Source organism: Lissotriton helveticus, chromosome 2_1 (genome assembly GCF_964261635.1).
Source record: "Lissotriton helveticus chromosome 2_1, aLisHel1.1, whole genome shotgun sequence".
Taxonomy (NCBI): domain Eukaryota; kingdom Metazoa; phylum Chordata; class Amphibia; order Caudata; family Salamandridae; genus Lissotriton; species Lissotriton helveticus.
Window position 1 is genome coordinate 1,468,641,109 of NC_136059.1, and position 20,014 is coordinate 1,468,661,122.

The 20,014-nt window shown below is 42.8% G+C and overlaps 1 pseudogene; it reads right to left on the reverse strand.

Moving 5' to 3' along the window:
• Positions 1–9,240: 9,240 nt before the first annotated feature.
• Positions 9,241–10,275, reverse strand: LOC144820811 (28S ribosomal RNA; annotated as a pseudogene).
• Between the last annotated feature and the right edge of the window lie 9,739 nt (positions 10,276–20,014).

A 20,014-nucleotide genomic window follows, 5' to 3' on the forward strand; every position in this document is an offset into this window, starting at 1 on the left:
CGCATCACCGGAGAAGTGTGTCGCAGGGCCTGTCACATCTCAGAAGAATCGTTGAGCCACCACACGGCCGGCCGGCATGCATGCATCGTTTTCGCATCAAGAAGACCCCATTTTGTTTCATTGCACTGGATCTTCTTCGCATCACGGTGCTGCTGGCCGCATCGCCATGGAAGCGCAGTAAGAAATCGACACATCACCTCCCCATGCGGAGAAGAACCAACCCATCCCCTACGCAGCAGTAGGGAGCTGACGCATCACCGTTCTTGCATGTAAGGAATCAATGCATCACCTTCCCTTCAAGACTTTCTTGTATAGCGTTACGAATCCAAAGGTACATTGAACCCAAAGTGTCGCATTTTACATCTAAAGAGAACTAAGCTATTTCTACCATTTTTAAAGTACAGTATTGTGGATTTTGGTTGTTTGTGGTCTTGTGTTAAGTCTATATAAAAATATTTATTTTTATTCTACAACTTGTGTAGTGTCCATCTGTAGTGTTGTCACTGGGTTACTGTATGTGTTCACACATGCTTTACACACAGCCTCTGAGATAAGCCTGCCTGCTCGTGCCAAGCAACCAATGGGGTGAGCAGGGATTATTTTAGGAGTGTACCCCCTTACCCTGACTAGACTCAACAGTCCCTATTTGGTCAAAGGTATCTACCTCTGCCAACTAGAGACCCCCAAATATAACACACATGTATTTTTTCAAATTCTTCTCCAGGCAAATATCTTTCTCAGAAAACAAACTCCTTCCCCAAACATATACATAAAATATGTAGATGGTAGGCTCCCACTTTCTGCCGTGGCATGGAAGGCAATTAACGAAAGAGTGCCCTTTAAAAGTCTGCATTATTGGACCAGGGGGTTGATTAATATTACGATGCCCAAATGTCTCAAAAATACTTATTTTAATTAACAAAAAAAGTATTCTTACACAGCTTCCTGGAGATGATGCTTCCCACTTTGGACTTGATGTAGAAAACCCCTGTGGAAAAACACACATATGAACAAGTGAATAAAAACCAAAGATAGCATCTGAATTACAATTGGATTGTAGCCAAAGTGCTATTTATTAAAACTTCGGTTCCCTTGCTAAAATGTTTGTCTTTGGTTTATGCACCATCTCCTTGACAGCTCACGGCCTCATTACAACACTTGTGGGAAAACTGTATCAATAATACTGCACCCTAGATATACAGTAATTCAAGGGTGCTTTATTACTGAACTACTCTGAATTACTCCCTAGGGAATTATCGTTCAAATTGTTGTTTGCTCAAGGACCTGGGGCAGCTCCTCTGCAATGGCTGAGGAGTGTCGCTCTACCGCTCAGAGCCAGCAGCAAAATAGTAAAACGTTATTTGTTTATAGTTTTATTTGTAAGTTGCTTGATCAGCCAGAGTGTGCAGGGAGGGATGGAACCGTGGCATGGGAGGGGGGAGGATGAGTCCTACATGAACATGTGCTCATGTGTGTTTGGCCGGCTGTCTCAGGCCAACCAAAACACGCATGCACACTTAGGTGTCTCTAACAGCCAGGTTAGAAAAGGATCACTGACATAATATAGAATGATAAAATATAGACTTACCAAAATATAGTCACCAAAATATAGAATGCCAAAATATCGAATTCCTATCTACAAACAGGTAAGTACAAAAATATCGAATCCAAAATATAGTCTGTAAAAAATATAGACTGTCAAAAATATCTATTTTTTTAAATGTCTTAAAAGTAATTTAAAATTAATGAAATAATAAATATAATTAACTAAAACATACTTAAAAATACTCAAATAACCTTAAAATTAAGATATAATTAATTTAAGTTATTAATAAAAAATGTACAATATTTTACCGTAGGATAGCCGGAGGGTAACATTTAATATTACCACTCCAGTGAGTGCAACAGTAGGGAAAGCGTTGGATAGCGTAGGGGTAAAAAATACTATTCCCACTCCAGTGAGTGCAACAGTAGGGAAAGCGTTGGATAGCGTAGGGGTAAAAAATACTATTCCCACTCCAGAGAGTGCAACAGTAGGGAAAGCGTTGGATAGCGTAGGGGTAAAAGTTACTATTCCCACTCCAGTGAGTGCAACAGTAGGGAAAGCGTTGGATAGCGTAGGGGTAAAAAATACTATTCTCACTCCAGTGAGTGCAACAGTAGGGAAAGCGTTGGATAGCGTAAGGGTAAAAAATTGCCAATTAATAGAAATTAATTACCAATTAAAAATTCATTAATAATACATTTAAAATCAATAACAATAAATGAAAGAAAGTATTTACTTAATTACAATTAAATTACTTCCCACCCTATTCCCCTATAAACACACAACCCGCTACAGAAAATACATTTAGAAAATTAACATAATTAACAATTAATCAATGAATACAAATTAATTGGCAATTAACAAAAATTAATTACCAATTAAAAAATAACAATAAATTCAAAATGAATACCAATAAATAAATACAAATATTTAATTAATTACAATTAAATTACTTCCCACCCTATTCCCCTATAAACCCACAACCCGCTACAGAACTAAAACACAAAATGTTATTAAAAATTAATGATAATTGCTAAAAATTAATATTTAATTTAATATAATTAAATTACTTCCCACCCTATTCCCCTATAAACCCACAACCCGCTACAGAATGAAATTACGCAAAAATTAAATACCATAAAATTCATTACTTAAAATACATTAAACATACATTACAAAAATTAATATACACTTTTCACACATATACTAACCTACAAAACACTTTTAAAAAAGTTATATTATTAAAAATCGATATATTTAATGCCTATATTGTATACTTCGATATTTTGACTTCTATATTTTGAAAATCGATATTACTTACCTTAAATTCGATATTTTTAACCACTATATCGTGTCCATTCGATATTTTGTCCATTCTATATTTTTACTTCGATATTATGTCCATTCTATATTTTGGAATCGATATTATGACTGTTTACCGTTAGAAAAAAAAACACAGACTCCCAACCTGAGCGGAGCATTTTGCCAGCCTGCTCAGGCCAATCCCAGCGCTGCTTAGCAGCACAGGGTTTGGACAGGTAGTCTGTGACGTAGTCACAGTGTCTGCTGGTACAAGGAAGTCCAAGCACCAAGGCTCAACGCGGGAAGCTGCCGCCAGCAGATAAGTTTAACTTCTTTTTAAAATATTTTTTATTATTGTTTTATACAGTCCTTGGCCTCCTTCCTCACCCAAGCACCATCTTGTGCTCCTCCCCGTGCTTCTCCCCCACCCCGCCAATTTTTGTATGGGATGGCCACCACTGATAAGGACTTCCACATGTTTCTCTGATTGCAGGAAATTTTTTGTTGGTATGTTCTGCCAGGGGTTTACCAGAAAAACATATCTGTGGGTACCGTAAAACGCTGCATAGCTTGAAATTTTGATTCATTTAACCGCATGCGTGCTGCGGTCATTTTTGCGCTGTGCGGCTTTTTTCCAAAAGCCGCGTTACATGACGAGCTGAGCTCGTCATGAGCATGCGAGCAGCGCAACTCATGACGAGCTCAGCTCGTCATGAGCATGGAAGGTGTTAAAAAAAATGAATTTCATCCAAACGGGAATACCAAAATACAATTAGTGAGGCAATAAACATATCTGCACAATTAAGTGGCAAACAGCCTTTACAACGTAGGCTTCAGCATGCATGCCATTTCATCGCAAGCTGAAGAACGCTTGCCATAACCACGCATATGCCTTAACCACACAAATGCGTGGTTCAGGCAGTTGGTGTCCCAACTGTCTCAGAGGATGGGCGGGGAGAGGAACTGGAAGGATCGCAGCTGGAAGAAGGACCAGGATACAGCTGTGTAAGTTGGGCTGGGGGGTAGGTTTCAGGGCTGGGGTCAAGTTTTTAGGGTGAGGGGCTGGGGTCGGGGTAGTTTTTTGGGCTAGTGTGCCGGGTTTTAGGACTCAGGGTAGGGGATTAGGAAAGGTTATAGGACTTGGTCATGTAGATTACAACACAGGAGGGCCGCATTTTAAGGCAAAGGGCAGAGGAACTGGGGTGGGATCTTTACCACTTATATATCTTTACCAAACATGCCTTTACAATGAGATTCATTGTAAAGGCATGCGTGGTAAAGTCACGTCATTGTAATGACTACTTTCTTAAGGCATGGATGATTTAGCCATGCATTGTTGTGTCATACAATCAAATTAAGTGTCTTTATCTTAAGGGATATGTGTCTCAATTAAAGCCTGTAGGCTTTTAGGGAGCATAGTCAGCATCCCAGATGCTATAGCCAAACAAGCACTAGAAAATACAATAGGTCTCGTTTTGCTGCAGAGTGATTGGCTTTGCCAGCAGTGGCGGGTCCACCATAGGGGCATGGGGGCAGTGCCCCACTGCTTTCTCGCAGTGCGAGAAGGCAGAAACATAAATGGTAATAACTACCATTTTATGTTTCTGCCTTCTCGCGCGGCGAGAAAGCAGAAGTGCCTGGTTGGGGGTGGGCGGTCCTGCTCGAGGACAGGGGGTGAGTGGCTTGCCCACTGTTGTGCATACTGACTGTTTGGGCAGCCTGAGGCCACACAAACATTCACTATGTACAACAGTGGGCAAGCCACTCCCCCCTGCCCTCGAGCAGAGCCACCCATTCTCCCTTTTTCTCTTTGTATGCTGCTGCATGGCAGCATACATAGAGAAAATGACCTGGGTGGGGCGCGCTCCGCTGCGGCCACCAATCACAACGCTGCCATAGCAGCGTTGTGATTGGCGGATGGGAGGGAGGGAAGCTGCCTTTCCTGGCTGATGAGGAAGGAGGCAGGAATTCAATTTGGAAAAAGCAGGACGGCGAGAGGACCCATCCAGAATAGTTGTCCAGTATGTTAGCAGCTGTGGGCAATCCAACAGAATGTGTTTCGGGCCTGCACCCGGGGTATTACATCTGGCGCAGGTGTCAGAGGTGCCGGGGAAAAATGGGTGCAAATTGTTTTAGGGATAAGTATGCCCAGTTAAGTATGTAATATTGAATGAGTTTTAGGCGGGACCTGTGATATAACCTCCACGGGTATGCTAACACCCTCTCCTAGACGATGGTGGACCCATCTAGAACCTGAGGCACAGGACGGTAAGTTAAGTTTTACATTATTTTATTCATGTTTTAGTTTTTTAATTTCAACAAACACCTCCCGCCTTCCCCCATAACCCCGGGGCGAACACATTTCCACTCCCTCTCCCCCCACCCGCCTGTCATGCCGGCCGCAATTGAACATGACACCCCCACAGGCCCTCCATAATCACGGCATTATCTTTCCTCTGTGAATTCCTAAAACACCAGCATGGCCAAGGTTAAGTGAAACATCTGTTCACGCAAAGGCCAGGCTAGGGTGTAGAGTGTGATAGGGTCATTAGCTGCATACATGCTTGCTCTGCCTCGCCACTTTCAAATGTCACCAGCCACCACTGTTTGCCAGTACTTCTTATTGAATGCATTGCACTCATTTAGAACATGCCACAAAGTCCTAAACCCATGCATAGCATAACACACAACTATTTTCTGTAGCAAGCAGCTGCTGTTTTGCTGCTCACTATAATATACCATTGCGTCATTCATTATTCCTATTAACGAATAAAAGAATGCTTTTAGTGTGCTGGATCACTGGAAGTCAGGTACACGTGGACTTTACATTGTCCTTGGGCTGGACAACAAATTTAAGAACAGAAGTAGAAAAATGACAGCATACTTGTTCCAATGTACTAGTGATTTTATTAAAGGACCAGTGGCTCATGTTGTGCTTTCTAAACTTGATACTTTTATAACAGCAATCAAAAGTCACAAAACAACTACACTTCCCAACAAACAATGGCAGTGGCGTAAAGAAACTTGAGGTGGGACCTGTGCAAAATACATGGAGGGGCCCCCATCTGGAATCACTCATGAGCTCTCAGGCCAGGTTATTGTGGTGAGGGCACCCCCTTGGGGCTCGGACCCCCACACTGTGGGGGCTGCAGGGGCCCTTGTTACGACACTGAACTTTGGGTCACATTCTACAGGAAAAGCAGAACTGAAACCCCAATCAGTCATGAGCATATTCTATGCATATAGAAGTCACAACCTCTTTTCTTGCTGCTCTGCCTCGGGTTGAGTACTTCAAGTCACTCTTTCTATAATCTATTGTTAGAGATTAAGTTTAAATATGTTTGATATTGCATATCTGATAATAAATTTGACTTAACTGGGCTGTTTCCCACACAGTTGTGCCTCTCATTTACTTTGCTTTCATTCATCTAGATAGTCTTTTGGGCATTGCTGTCCCCGTTCTGATTCTTGGACACCAACAACTCTCACTTTTTCATGTAATGTAATGAAGGCATGATATGGACACTACACTGATTGGCATTCCTTGCTATTGTAGAATAAATTCAGCACAGGAGCAATTTACTAATGCTAGGTTTCATGACTGCCCTCATGTATTTATGGATTGCATCTGGAATGCCTATTCGTGCCTTTCTGAGGATGCATTGGGGATTGGTTAAAGGTGTTCTGTAAATAGAAGCCAGATTGAATGGTGCATGGTATAAACTGGAAAATGAAACTAACAACCTATATAGGTGTCACCCTTCTGATTCACTTACCTAGGATTCCGATATACATATTTGTTTGAATACCATTGCAGTTGGTTTTCATGTAAATTTGAGAATATGACAGCAATAGTTATAAAGGACATCATATTTTTCATATTATTATGAATATTAAGAGAAAGAATTGATAAAATATAACCTATACTCTTCCCTCACTATTTCTGTTTTAACTTTCACTCTCTTAAGATATTGGCACCTGTGCAATTACTGCAAACTTGATCCCCTTCTGCTGCTAGAAGCAATGTGCACACATTCCATTCTGAATAAGTTCACTCTTTTGGTGAGTCTGTCTTTGTGGCCGTAACAATTCAGAGTTCAATGAAAAGTGTTAAATGTTGTTTAAATCTAAATGTGCATCCAAAAATGTTCAGTAGCGTTCTTAAAAATTCTGACTTTGTCTGAATCATAATTATAACCCTAAAGACAAGAGTATCCCTTTACAAGTGTCAGTTGTTCAACAGACTAAAGTTTACCCTATGTTCAATCTATCTTTTATTCAGCATCCTAATTCCACAGCTGTTCCAAAGCTGTCCCTATATTAGAACCTAGAATGGTGACCCTTTTCACCAAAAGTGGAAAGTTCATTATGGGGCCTACATGTCAACATGCAAGATAGTCTGAATTTTAAGGGTTCACATTTTGGCATCTCAATGGTAATGTGTCTCTTTTATTACAAAGAGTTTCAAGATTCAGTGAAACAAATAAAATTTGATTTGCTTCAAGGATTCAAAAAATGGCATAGAGAGGGCCTGGGACGTCTGTCAGAATAATCTTTCAGATGTGGGGTATCCTCCTGCTAAGATTTTTGCAACTCACAGAACAAACAATGAGTCTTGGGTTCAGTGGACTCTAGACTAACGGGGATCAATGAGCTTTGTATTTTGATGATAATGTCAATGTGGCTATTTCGCTGGAAAACCAAAGGGCCTGATTACAAATATGGCGGCCCCACAGCAGGTGGCACCGCCAAATCCATGGTGAGACTGCCCACCAGATCAGGAGTTTTTTCCCGGTCTGGATGACTGTCCAGCAGTAGTCTTTCATGCTCATGAAAGAGCCTAACAGGCAGAATGCCACTCTCAGAGCACCGACTGCACATTCCTGCACTGTGTGGCACACATGCTACACTGTGCAGGAACTGGGGATGCAAAGTGAGGGAAGCACTACATGTTTCCCCAACATGCATCCCTAGACCCAAATCCGACAGGGGTCCTGTCCATTTCTTGCCATCTTGCCACCCTTTTCATGGCGAGCTCACCGCCATGAAAAGGGCAGTGAACTTGCAAGTCAGAATATCCTTGACGGTGCTGGCTGTGCCAATACCAACATAGTCCTGCTAGGTTGAAGACCACTAGCCCAGAGGCATCCTTGATCCCAGCGGTACCGCCAGTCTCGTTTTGGCATGACTACTGCAGTTGTAATACTGTGGTTGGTCCCACAGTATGGTGTTTGTCAGACCAACGTAGTCATAATTTGGCCGAAAGACTTGTTGTGTAAGATTGATTACGAATTGAGTGAACTTGCAAACTCAGAGGCTGGTCCAGCTGCTCAGGTTTCCTTTTTATGTAACTTTTTCATAAAGAAAAAGTGGATATAGATCAAGCCTTTTTATTAATATACAAACCAAAATAGTCAGTGGTCAGGGTGTGTGGTAATAGAAACATGTTTGTGATAAAAAAAGAACAGGTCTAGGAACTGTTGCAACCATTACCACTTCAGTAGCAGGATACAACACTACCCAGCTAGTGAACAGTTTTATAAATACTAACAACCTTCCTTCTTTCCTCAAAGGAGAGTGGGCTGATATGTCCCCAATAATAAAGGACAAAGAAAAGCTTTTTCTTGAGGTTGTCATCCCATTTTCTGCTCCTCTGGTAATTGGTTGCAAAATGTGTGTGTCTTCAAATTTAGCAAGCAATTTAAGAGAATACCTGGGTTCTTCAAACCATACAGGGTTTATCAAGAAGTGTTTTCTCTCCTTTCTTTCATAATTATTTTTATGGCTTACAGATCCTTGTGGAAGAACAAAAGTTAGAGTGAGCCTGACTGGACGGCAGGCCAGCCATCTGGTAACCTAGCTCGCAGGGCCATCTGATCACCCAGCCCGCAGGGCCATCTGGTCCCCCAGCCCGCAGGGCCATCTGGTCGCCCAGCCCGCAGGACCATCTTGTCGCGCAGCCAGGTGACCAGATGGCCTGGGATGACACAGCGCACAGATGGCCTGAGACAGCTCGACCTAGTCGCTCTTGCAGACCAACGACCGCAAGGTTGGCCAGGCGCTCCAAGGCCGCTGCCTGGGAGAATCCTTACCCAGGGCTGCTTGCCTCCCTGCTTGAATTGCATGGAAGCAGTGGGAAAGAAAGAGGCCCGGCCGGCCCCGGCCATCCTGTCACCCTGCTGACCCTCAGGGGATATTGGCCCCTGTCCAATACCCCAGTGTGGCCTGGACGGGAGGGAGAGACCCTGTGCCAGAGGGCATATGGTGAAGGCGGTCTCCCGCAGGCCTGCATCGCCCTTTCCACGTCCCTCCAGCCAGCACGGATGGCAGAGGGACCCACCCCTGCATGTGGTGGAGGAAGGCTTCCGCTGGTGCCCATGCACGGAGAGACACAAGCTTGGCCCTGAGGGTGACTTTCAATGGACCACAGCGAGGTTGCTGCTCTGCTACTTATGAAACCCTGACTCAGAATCAGGTCATTTACGAATGATTTAGCACGAGGTGCCCAATGAACATGCGGTGCACTAAAGGCGATGGAGGTGGCCCCCTTCTGTCCACGCTCAGGTCCCAAAGCGAGCGCCTCTACACACCGGCCCCCCCAAAAGAGGCTGGCTATCCCAGACCAACCGAGGATCCCTGGCACTGAGGTATTGTTACGCTGTAGGGGGGATTATGACTTAGAGGCATTCAGTCATATTCCCATAGATGGTAGCTTTGCCCCATTGGCTGCTCAGCCAGCACATACACCAAAAGTCTGAACATGCAGTTCCTCTCCTACTTAGCAGGATTACTATTTCAACAACACATCATCAGTAGGGTAAAACGAACCTGTCTCACGACGGTCTAAACCCAGCTCACGATCCCTTTTAGTGTTTGAACAGTCCAACGCTTGGTGAATTCTACTTCACAATGATAGGAAGAGCCGACATCGAAGGATCAAAAAGTGATGTCACTATGAACGCTTGGCAGACACAAGCAAGTTATCCCTGTGGTAACTTTTCGGACACCTCCTGCTTGAAACCCAAAAAGTCAGAAGGATCATGAGGCCTCGCATTCACGGTCTGTATTCAGACTAAAAATTGAGATCAAGCAAGCGTTTGCCCTTCTGCTCCGCTGGAGGTTTCTGTCATTCTTGAGCTCACCTTAGGACACCTGCGTTATCGTTTGACAGGTGTACCAGCCCAGTCAAACTCCCCACTTGCCACTGTCCCTAGAGGGGGTCGCACCCAGCCGCGCCGGGTGCTTAGAGTCAGAGCGAGAGCCCCACTAGGCTCACCCCGCCTCACTGGGTAAGTGAAAAAACAATAAGAGTAGTGGTATATCACCAGCGGCCGGAGGGTCTCCCACTTATCCTACACCTCTCATGTCTTTTCACAGTGCCAGATTAGAGTCAAGCTCAAGTGGGTTTTCTTTCCCTGCTGATTCTGCCAAGCCTGTTTCCTTGGCTGTGGTTTCACTAGATAGTAGGTAGGAACAGTGGGAATCTCATTCATCTATTCTGGCCTGTTACTATTTAGATGACAAGGCATTTGGCTATTTCTGTACCGCCTCACGGTGGCTCATTCCGGGTTATTATGCTACCCATCATTGTCAATTCGGTTTTGCTTCCAACAATACAATATTCTTTCGCTCCGGAGTACAGCCACACTGAACGCTGTCCTCACTGGAACTGGGATCACATATAGGCCAGGGATACTACACCCTGCAGTACTATTCCAATAATTCAAAATTGTCTATAAACAGTCCTGAGAAATTAAAATATAATTAGCAGGACATCAATAATCAATGTGTGATAATTATGTGTATGAGATTATTTGAGGCCTATTTATCGGATCAGTGACTTAATATCGAGGGACATAATATAGAATGCCCAAAATATCAAATCCAAAATATCTAAGTACAGAATATCGAATCCCTATCTACAAACAGGTAAGTACCTAAATATCGAATCCAAAATATAGATTGTTAAAAATATAGTTAAGTAAAATATCGAATTTTGTAAATGTATTAAAATAATATAAAATTAATTAAATAATAAAAAACAATTAAATAAATAATACCTAAAATAATGTAAAAAATCTTAAAATGTCAAAATAATAAATGTAATGTAAAAAAAGTAGAGAAATGTTGGGATAGTGAGAGGGTAAAAGTTACTATTCCCACTCCAGTGAGTGCAACAGTAGGGAAAGCATTGGATAGCGTTGGGGTAAAAATTACTATTCCCACTCCAAAGAGTGCAACAGTAGGGAAAGTGTTGGATAGCGTAGGGGTAAAAATTACTATTCCCACTCCAGAGACTGCAACAGTAGGGAAAGCGTTGAATAGCAGGCAGGTAAACATTACTATTCCCACTCCATAGAGTGCAACAGTTGGGAAAGCGTTGGATAGTGAGAGGGTAAAAATGACTACTCCCACACCAAAGAGTGCAACAGTAGGGAATGCGTTGGATAGCGTAGGGGTAAAAATTACTATTCCCACTCCAGAGAGTGCAACAGTTGGGAAAGCGTTGGATAGCGAGAGGGTAAAAATTACTACTCCCACACCAAAGAGTGCAACAGTAGGGAATGCGTTGGATAGCGTAGGGGTAAAAATTACTATTCCCACTCCAGAGAGTGCAACAGTGGGGAAAGCGTTGGATAGCGGGGGGGGGGGGGTAAAATAAAAATTACTATTCCCACTCCAGAGAGTGCAACAGTAGGGAAAGCGTTGGATAGCGGGAGGGTAAAAATTACTATTCCCACTCCAGTGAGTGCAACAGTAGGGAAAGCGTTGCATAGGGTAGGGGCAAAAATTACTATTCCCACTCCAGTGAGTGCAACAGTAGGGAAAGCGTTGGATAGCGTAGGGGTAAAAATTACTATTCCCACTCCAGAGAGTGCAACAGTAGGGAAAGTGTTGGATAGCGGGGGGTAAAAATTACTATTCCCACTCCAGAGAATGCAACAGTAAGAAAAATAATGATTTAATATTAAAATAAAATTACATTAATTATCAATACCAATAAAAAATGTATTAAAAATAATTACCAAATAATAAAATGGTATTACCAAATAAAAAATTAATTACAAATTAATAAAAAATAATTATCAATTAATAATTAATTATCAATACATATAAATAAAAATAAATATTTACTTTATAACAATTACATTACTTCCCATCCTATTCCCTTATAAACCCACAACCCGCTCCAAATAAATAATACAATTAACATAATTATCAATTAATCAATGCATTAAAATTATTTACCAATTAATACAAATTAATTACAAATTAAAAAATTAATTACCAATTAATAAAAATTACTTACCAATTAATAATTAATTATCAATACATATAAATACAATTTGATATTTCATTTACTATAATTAAATTACTTCCCACCCTATTCCCCTATAAACCCACAACCCGCTACGAAATTAAATTACTCAAAAACTAAATTACATAACATTCCTAACTTTAAAAAAAATAAACATACATTACAAAATTAATACATAATTTTAATACATACACTACAATCCATAACTCTAAAAAAAATTGATATTATGGGAATAGATATTTGAAATTCGATATTATGGGAATAGATATTTTAAATTAGATATTATGGAATTCGATATTTCATACCCCAAATTCAATATTCTGACTGACTATATTTTGATAATTCGATATTCTGGGAGGTCTATATTTTTGATTCGATATTTTGGACAGTCTATATTTTAGAATCAATATTTAGGGTGTTTACCCTATTTATCATTCAAGACATTTCAATAAGTATGATGTACACAACTATATCTAGATTGTTATAAGAACACATTTATAAAAGTACAGATCTACAAATTGCATATCTAACTAGAAAAAGCACATCTATAAAATTCTAAAAATTCACATCAATAAAATTCACATCTATACTAAATCTTGTGTCAACTATAAACCTATATGTTAAAACAATATGCTTTATAAGGGTGACATGTGTGCTGCAAGAAAGTGTACATCCCAGTATAAGCTTGATGCTCAATTGTCCATGAATACTTGGCACATTTTAAGAGTGTCCATTAAAGTAGTCAGGCAAACAGTTTTCTTGAATATGAATGACATTTGCAGACCTAAATCAGCAAGAAAAACATCATTACATTGAGGCCAAATACCACGACATCCAACGATAAAGCCATGAAGTTTTACAGGGTTGCATTTTGTGAGATCTTTGATTTGCTGTGACAGATCCTGATAGTATTTAGCTTTACTGTCAAACGCTAATTCAAGGGAATTCTGTGAGTTTTCATAACGAATTGAAACATCAATCACTACAGCTGTACCATTTTTGGTAAACATTCCATCTGGTTTTCGTAGTTCACCTTGATTATTCTTAACATGAGGTTCCCTATATGCCATCCAACCACACCTTTTTGCTCTATCAATGAGCAATTCCAGAATTTTGTTATGTCCTTGGTTTTAGGACATGCGCCGGAAACATGAGAAATCGTTTCGCAAACATCATGACAATACCTACATGTAGCAAATATATCATTACTTCCCCTAATGATGGTTTCTCTAGTATAAAAAACATTTGCTCTTAACATCAGCACAGCTATGTAGTGGTTTTCATTCATTTTGTAATGCTTGCTGATCTAGAAGTTTGCGGTTGGATTACTTGCTAAGTATTTTATACCATCACCTTGGACAGGGAGATTTGCCCATTTCTCAAATTCTTCTTTTCTTCTGTTGGTTGTTTGGCCAGTGTGTGGATCAAACTTCAATCCGAGGTATCTCTCACTTTCTCCTGGATGAATGTTTTCAATATTTTCTTTTTCAAACTGCCATGGTTTACTGTTGTTAATCAGGATTTTATCTTTCTGGTGACTGATATAAAATCCATGTGTCTTTTTCACATTAAGTTTTAATCTTGTTGTTTTACTGAACTTTTCAATGATTTTCAGATTTGTACTCATTCCTTCCCAGGTGCTTCTGAGTACTGCGATGTCATCAGCAAAGGCGAGAGCGGTGATTTGCGCAATAAGACCATCTGATCCGAATGTGAAGCCGTTGCAGTTTCTCTGAAGATCACAGATCAGAGGATCCATGGCAATGTTAAATAGTAGTGGGGATAAAGAGTCACCTTGTTTAACCCCAGATTTCATTGTTATTTCAGGAGTTGCTTTGTTGTTCTTTCCCTTGAAAAATGTTGTTAAGTCAATGTACAAGTCTTTTATTATGTTTCTGATGTATGTTGGAACTCTGTGCTTGCGAGACTCTGTATAATGTGACCATGGCTGACAGAGTCAAAGGCTTTTGAGATATCTATGAACACTACTGCTAATGAGTGACTGTTTATTTGTACCCCTTTTATGATATTTTGCAGGAGACTCAGATCCTCGAGACATCCCTCTCACCTTCATGAAGCCTTTTTGTCTTGTATTCAATTCAACGAAAAATGAGAGTCTTTTAGTTAGTATTCTTGTGAATAACATCATGAATGCAGTACCGATGGTGAATGGATGCCAGTTACTGCTTTTTTTAAGTTCACTAATCGGTACAGTCTTGGGTATCAATATTGATTGGTTCTTTTTGATTCTTTCTGGTACTCTTCTCATCAACAACCAAGATGATAAAACTATGGGCAGCAGTCTTGGTTGCCAGCTGTGCACTTTATACAAGTAATTCAGACCAATCTTATCAGGCCCTACTGCTTTCTTTAATTTGGAGTCCTCAAAGGCATATGTTATTTCGAGCAGTGTTATTTCTTTACACACATTTATATTTTCGTAATCCTCTGGTATCCGATCAATCAGCATGAATTTATTTATTTTTTGTTTTCTTTTTCAATTATAATTTTGTAGTATTGAAAAATTTCATCAGCACTGATTTGGCAAGTGGCATCTTCTGCCCCATCAGTGATAATCCTGGAAATTTTCTTTTTGTCTTTTTTAAACATTGCCTGGTTTTCTTTATAGCTGCCCTTTGCTTTTGCATAATTTTTCTTGTGCGACCGATTAAGCTTTCCATTTTTCTTGCCTTTTTTTGTTATCTTGTTTCCTACTGAGGCGTTCTGATGCTCATCTTGAGCAGAGTTCATAGGCTCATTATTGAGTTTACTTGCTGTTTCATTTGTTGGTACACTTGCTGGTGCAGGACTTATATCAGTGGTGTTTGCTGAGATATAACTCACTATCTCCTCCATCAGATCCATAGCAGCATCGTGTTGCTCTACGTTTTGGGTGTACTTATCGATTTCTGTGATTCTATCTTCCAGCTCTTCAAAGTTCTTGATTTTTTGCGCACGTTTGCGATTGATAAAGTCTCTGCGCTTTTGTCTTGTTACTTCCACTGTAACCTCTGGTTCATCGCAGAGTCATTTTCAGAAACAGTTGATGCTTGCAGTACATCTTTTGCTAATTTTTTGCTCTTATCTCTTCTTTTTTCTGCAATTTGTTTTCAGTTTTTATTGTCAAAATGTGGAACCACCAGCGCATTAATATTCCTCTTGTTTTCATATACTATTTCCAATTCTGCTAATAGCAGTATTTCTTCCTGTGACCATAATTTTGATTGTTTGCTAGACCTGCTAGTCTAGCCTCATTTTGCGCTCTTGAATGCGGATGCCGAGCATGTTGTGAAACACCAATCTTTGTTCCAAATCTGAGGTCACAGAAGCTGGACAGGATTGGCAGCTCTCCTTTTTTTTTTTTTTTTTTTTTTTTTTTTTTTAAATTTCTTTTATTAGTAGAAAGGTGGTGCAATCAGTGAAAATGATACATACAGTCTGCATAGACATGTGGATACGACTTCAAATCAGAATCATAGGCTGTAGCAAGTTTGTTACATCACAATCTCAATTCGCCTGGCGCAATTCTGCATATGATGTTCGCACATCCAGTACATAAGGCCACTAGTGTTCAACATGTCAAGTAGTACTTCCACGATGTCCCACCCGCAAAAAATATCTAGCAACCTATAATAAACATTTCCCCCCCACAACCCAACTTAGTGTCATCACATTCCATTTAGAACTCAGAATTCTCCTCTCCCCAACACGCTTCACTGCCCAATATCTGAACTAGTTGTAATCTCCTCAACTCGCTGGCATAATTAGTACAGAGTAACATAATGTCGTAGTCCCCGCCATCACTCCTCCTCCTCCTCAGAGTCAAGGTCCTCTCCCTCAGGTAAGAGCTCACAAATGTCCCCCCTATAAGCATTCCAGGCTGTCCACACCTTGTTCCATTTCTTGGGAGCAGCTCGAAGGACATAGACAGTACGTTCCGTGACCATTAGTATGTCCATGTGTTTGGCCCATCTGTCCACAGTGGGCAATTCCGGAGCCCCCCATTTCTGTGCAATATCACGTTTTGCCACTGTCATGGCAAGTGTGGCCCATATGATACCGTATCTGTTAAGATCGTTGGGGTCCCATATATTTAGAAGACATTTACGCGGGTCTGGCAAGGTGGAAACCTGAAGTGTCTGGGATATGGTGCGTAATACCCGTGTCCAGTATCCCTGTATTTTGGGGCAGTCCCAGAGTGTGTGGAACAGTGTTCCCTCTTCCCCGCAACCCCTCAAGCAAAAGGGAGTGGGTGCTCTGTGTATTTTATGGAGTAGTGTCCTGGTGTAGTATATGCGATGTAGAATTTTTAATTGAACCAGTCGAAATTTGGCCGAGATGCCTACTTCTTTTGGAGAAGCCAAGGCCGCATTCCACTCTGATTCGTCCATCGCACCTAACTCACCCTCCCACCGGTCCTTAAGTTTCGTCGTGGGATCTGTTAAGTTGTTGATTAGTTTCTTGTAGGTGAGGGATGTGGCGCTCTGTTGCATATATTCTGTCAGCAGCCTGTCCTCCAGCGGCGAGGAGTCCGGCAGATCAGTGCCCTGTGGGATCGCTCGCAGCAGTGCGTGTCTAATTTGGACATAACGGAACGTTTCAGTGGGTCTGAGGTCATATTGCTGTTGAAGTTGCGAGAATGGTATCACTGTGTCATTGTCCCAAAGGTCCCCCACCGTGGAGATACCTATCAGATCCCACTGAGTGAACCCCTTGCATGCTCTAAGGTTACCCAGTGACTTCGCGTCCCACAGTGGCGTCATTTTGGTAAGCCTGCCCGCCCAGCCCAGGCGTGTCTGTGCCATGTGCCAAAGGGTTGCAGTATGCTGTGTCGGGCCATGCAGGTGTTTAAGCCGCGGTTTATTATACAGTACCGATAGCATGGAATCTGTCCCCAATTGCGCCCAGTCTGCCCTGTATGCCGGGTCGTTTCTCGGGGCATGAACCCATTGATTAACTACCTTAAGCTGGGCCGCCCAGTAATACATCTGAACGTTGGGAAGCGCGATCCCTCCCTCATACCAACTTTTTACCAACTTGTCGTAGGCTATTCGCGCTGTACCATTGCTCCAGAGGAGATTGGAGACCAACGCCGCAATCTGTGTGAAGTATCGCGGAGGGACAACATGAGGGGTGTTTTCCAGTATATACAGAAATCTGGGGAGTGCCATCATCTTGAATAAGGCTGCGCGCCCCAGGAGGGTGAGGGGCAGGGTCGCCCAGTGCTTTACGTCAGCGCGCAGGCGGTCCAGGGGAGGCTTTAGGTTGTTAGCGAAGAAATCCGGTACCGAATGCACAATGACAATGCCCAAGTATTTGAAGGAGGTCACCGGCGCCGATAGAGGGCAGCCGACCGGCAGCCTCGGTGCCGGACCCTTCAATGTAAAGAGCACCGACTTCGACCAGTTAAGGGTATAGCCCGAAGTCGCCCCTTGCGCGTTACAAATGTCCAAAAGGGCTGGGATGCCGGCATCAGGGTCGACCATGTAGACGAGCATATCATCGGCATATAGGGAGATCTTGTCTTCCCATCCCTCCTCCCACTGAATGCCCCTAAACAAGGGCGTGTGTCTGATCAGGATAGCTAAAGGCTCAAGCACCAACGCAAAGAGCAGGGGCGATAGAGGGCACCCCTGCCTGGTTCCCCGGCTCAACGGGAACGCCGGCGAGATGTGGCCATTGGACACCACCTGCGCCACTGGATTAGTGTAAAGCAGTCGTATCCAGGAGATATATTTCGACCCGAAGCCCATACGAGCGAGCACCTCGAAGAGGTACTCCCATTCCACTAGATCGAAAGCCATTTTCGCGTCTAGCGAAAGGATCACCGCTCTTTCGGTGAGAAGGTGTGACCTCGCCATCACTCCATGAACCCTCCTAAGATTCAGCGCCGTGCTCCGATGGGGTAGAAAGCCCGACTGGTCGGGGTGTATCAGGGAGCTCAGATGTGGCATCAGGCGGTTGGCCAGAAGTTTGGCCAGGATTTTGGCTTCTATATTTAACAATGATATCGGGCGATATGAGGTACATTCGTCCGGGGGTTTACCTGGTTTAGGTATAGCTACGATCGTGGCCGTACGTTGATCTAGTGGCAGTTCAGCCCGTTCCCTACTATCCAAATACATGTCTAGCAGGGGACCACTAATTTCGGTGGCCATCGATTTGTACCATTCCACCGGTAACCCATTAGGTCCCAATGCTTTGCCTGATTGCAGCGAGTGAATCGCCGACTGGATTTCTTCCTCAGAAGGATCCTCCTCCAACTCCTGCGCAGCCTCCGGCGGTAAGCCGGGGAGGGCAATGGTCGCCAGCGACTCCGCCGCCATTTGTGCAGTGACGACACGTTCCGGTGTATATATGGCGTGAAAATGACGTGCCAGAGCCCGTACTATGTCCTCTGGGTGCGTTAGGACGTGGCCATCAGTATTAATGAGTCTTGGAATCCCTCTTGCGCCTCCCTCCCTCCTATCTAACCATGCCAGCATTCTCCCCGCCTTGTCTCCTACGTCGTAAATTCTATGTGCAGTATTCGCCATATAGCCCTTCTCTGTCATTCTCAGGTGTGCCTGGTATTGCCGCTGTCGCAACTGCAGCGCGTGTGTCGCGCTCGGGGAAGGGTCCGCCATGTGTGCCGCATTAGCAGTGCGGAGTGCCATTTCTAGCTCCGCGAGTTCCTTCCGGGACTCACGCTTGTGTCCCGTAATGGCCGCTATCGCCGCCCCTCGCAGGACGGCCTTGTGGCAGCTCTCCTTTTTGAGGTCTTCCTTTACATTTGGCATACTGGCATGCCATATGTTTTAAGATAGAAGCCTTTGAGCTTGTTTGAGACATGTTTTCTCAGTTCTTTAAAAGTTCCCAATATGTCTCCACACAAGTCACATTTATACTTTTCATTGGGGTATTTCCAATAAGTGACTTTTTTTGTGTAGTCACTTCTTTGTTTTTATATCTTTGCTGACCTCATAAACATCAGGAAGATTTTCAAAGTTTATTGTTCCAATGTCATTCTTGGCTGAGGAGGCCACAAACTCAATGGATTCGCTGAGGTCTACTGTTGTGTCTTCTTCTGCTATGGAGGGTGAACTAAGGCCAATATCATGATCTGAATCGTTATTGCATGTTGCATTGTTTGAGGCAGGTGCTGGTTTGTCAAATTTGGTGAGGAGGTTAATGATTTCTGGAAAAGACAGTACCTCCTGACGCCATCTTAATGGGGTTTTTATTCTCCAGGAACTACCCCATCTGGAATTGGGTTGGCATTTGCTTTGCCATTTCTCACTATCACGCTCACTGCCATGATAGAACCTTGTTTGGCCTGTCTCTATAGAGTTCTCTAAGCAGAGTCTAGCACTACAGAGGCAGTTACCAGTGGGAACACTGGGAGGGAAAGGCCACTACAACCGAGAATAGGTTAAGAGAGTCATAGTTACTCCCCTCATTTACCCGAGCTTCATTGATTTTCTTCACTTTGACATTCAGAGCACTGGGCAGAAATTACATTGCGTCAACACCCACCTTGGGACTTCGCAATGCTTTGTTTTAATTAAACAGTTGTTTTCCCCTGGTCCGCACGAGTTCTAAGTCATCTGCTAGGCAGCAGCTGAGGCAGAAAGTCAGCCCAGCGGAGGAGGCCCAGGGAGGTGGAATGAAGAAAGGGGACCACCGCAAATGAGGCGATCCACAGGAAGGGCCCGGATCATGTCCAGAGTTGCTGCTGCCCCAGTGGGCTGCCCCTCTTCCAGCCACGCATTGCGCCCCAGCCCGACCAACACAGCCCTTAGAGCCAATTCTTATCCCAAAGTTACGGATATGACCTGTCGACTTCCCTTACCTACATTGTTCCAACA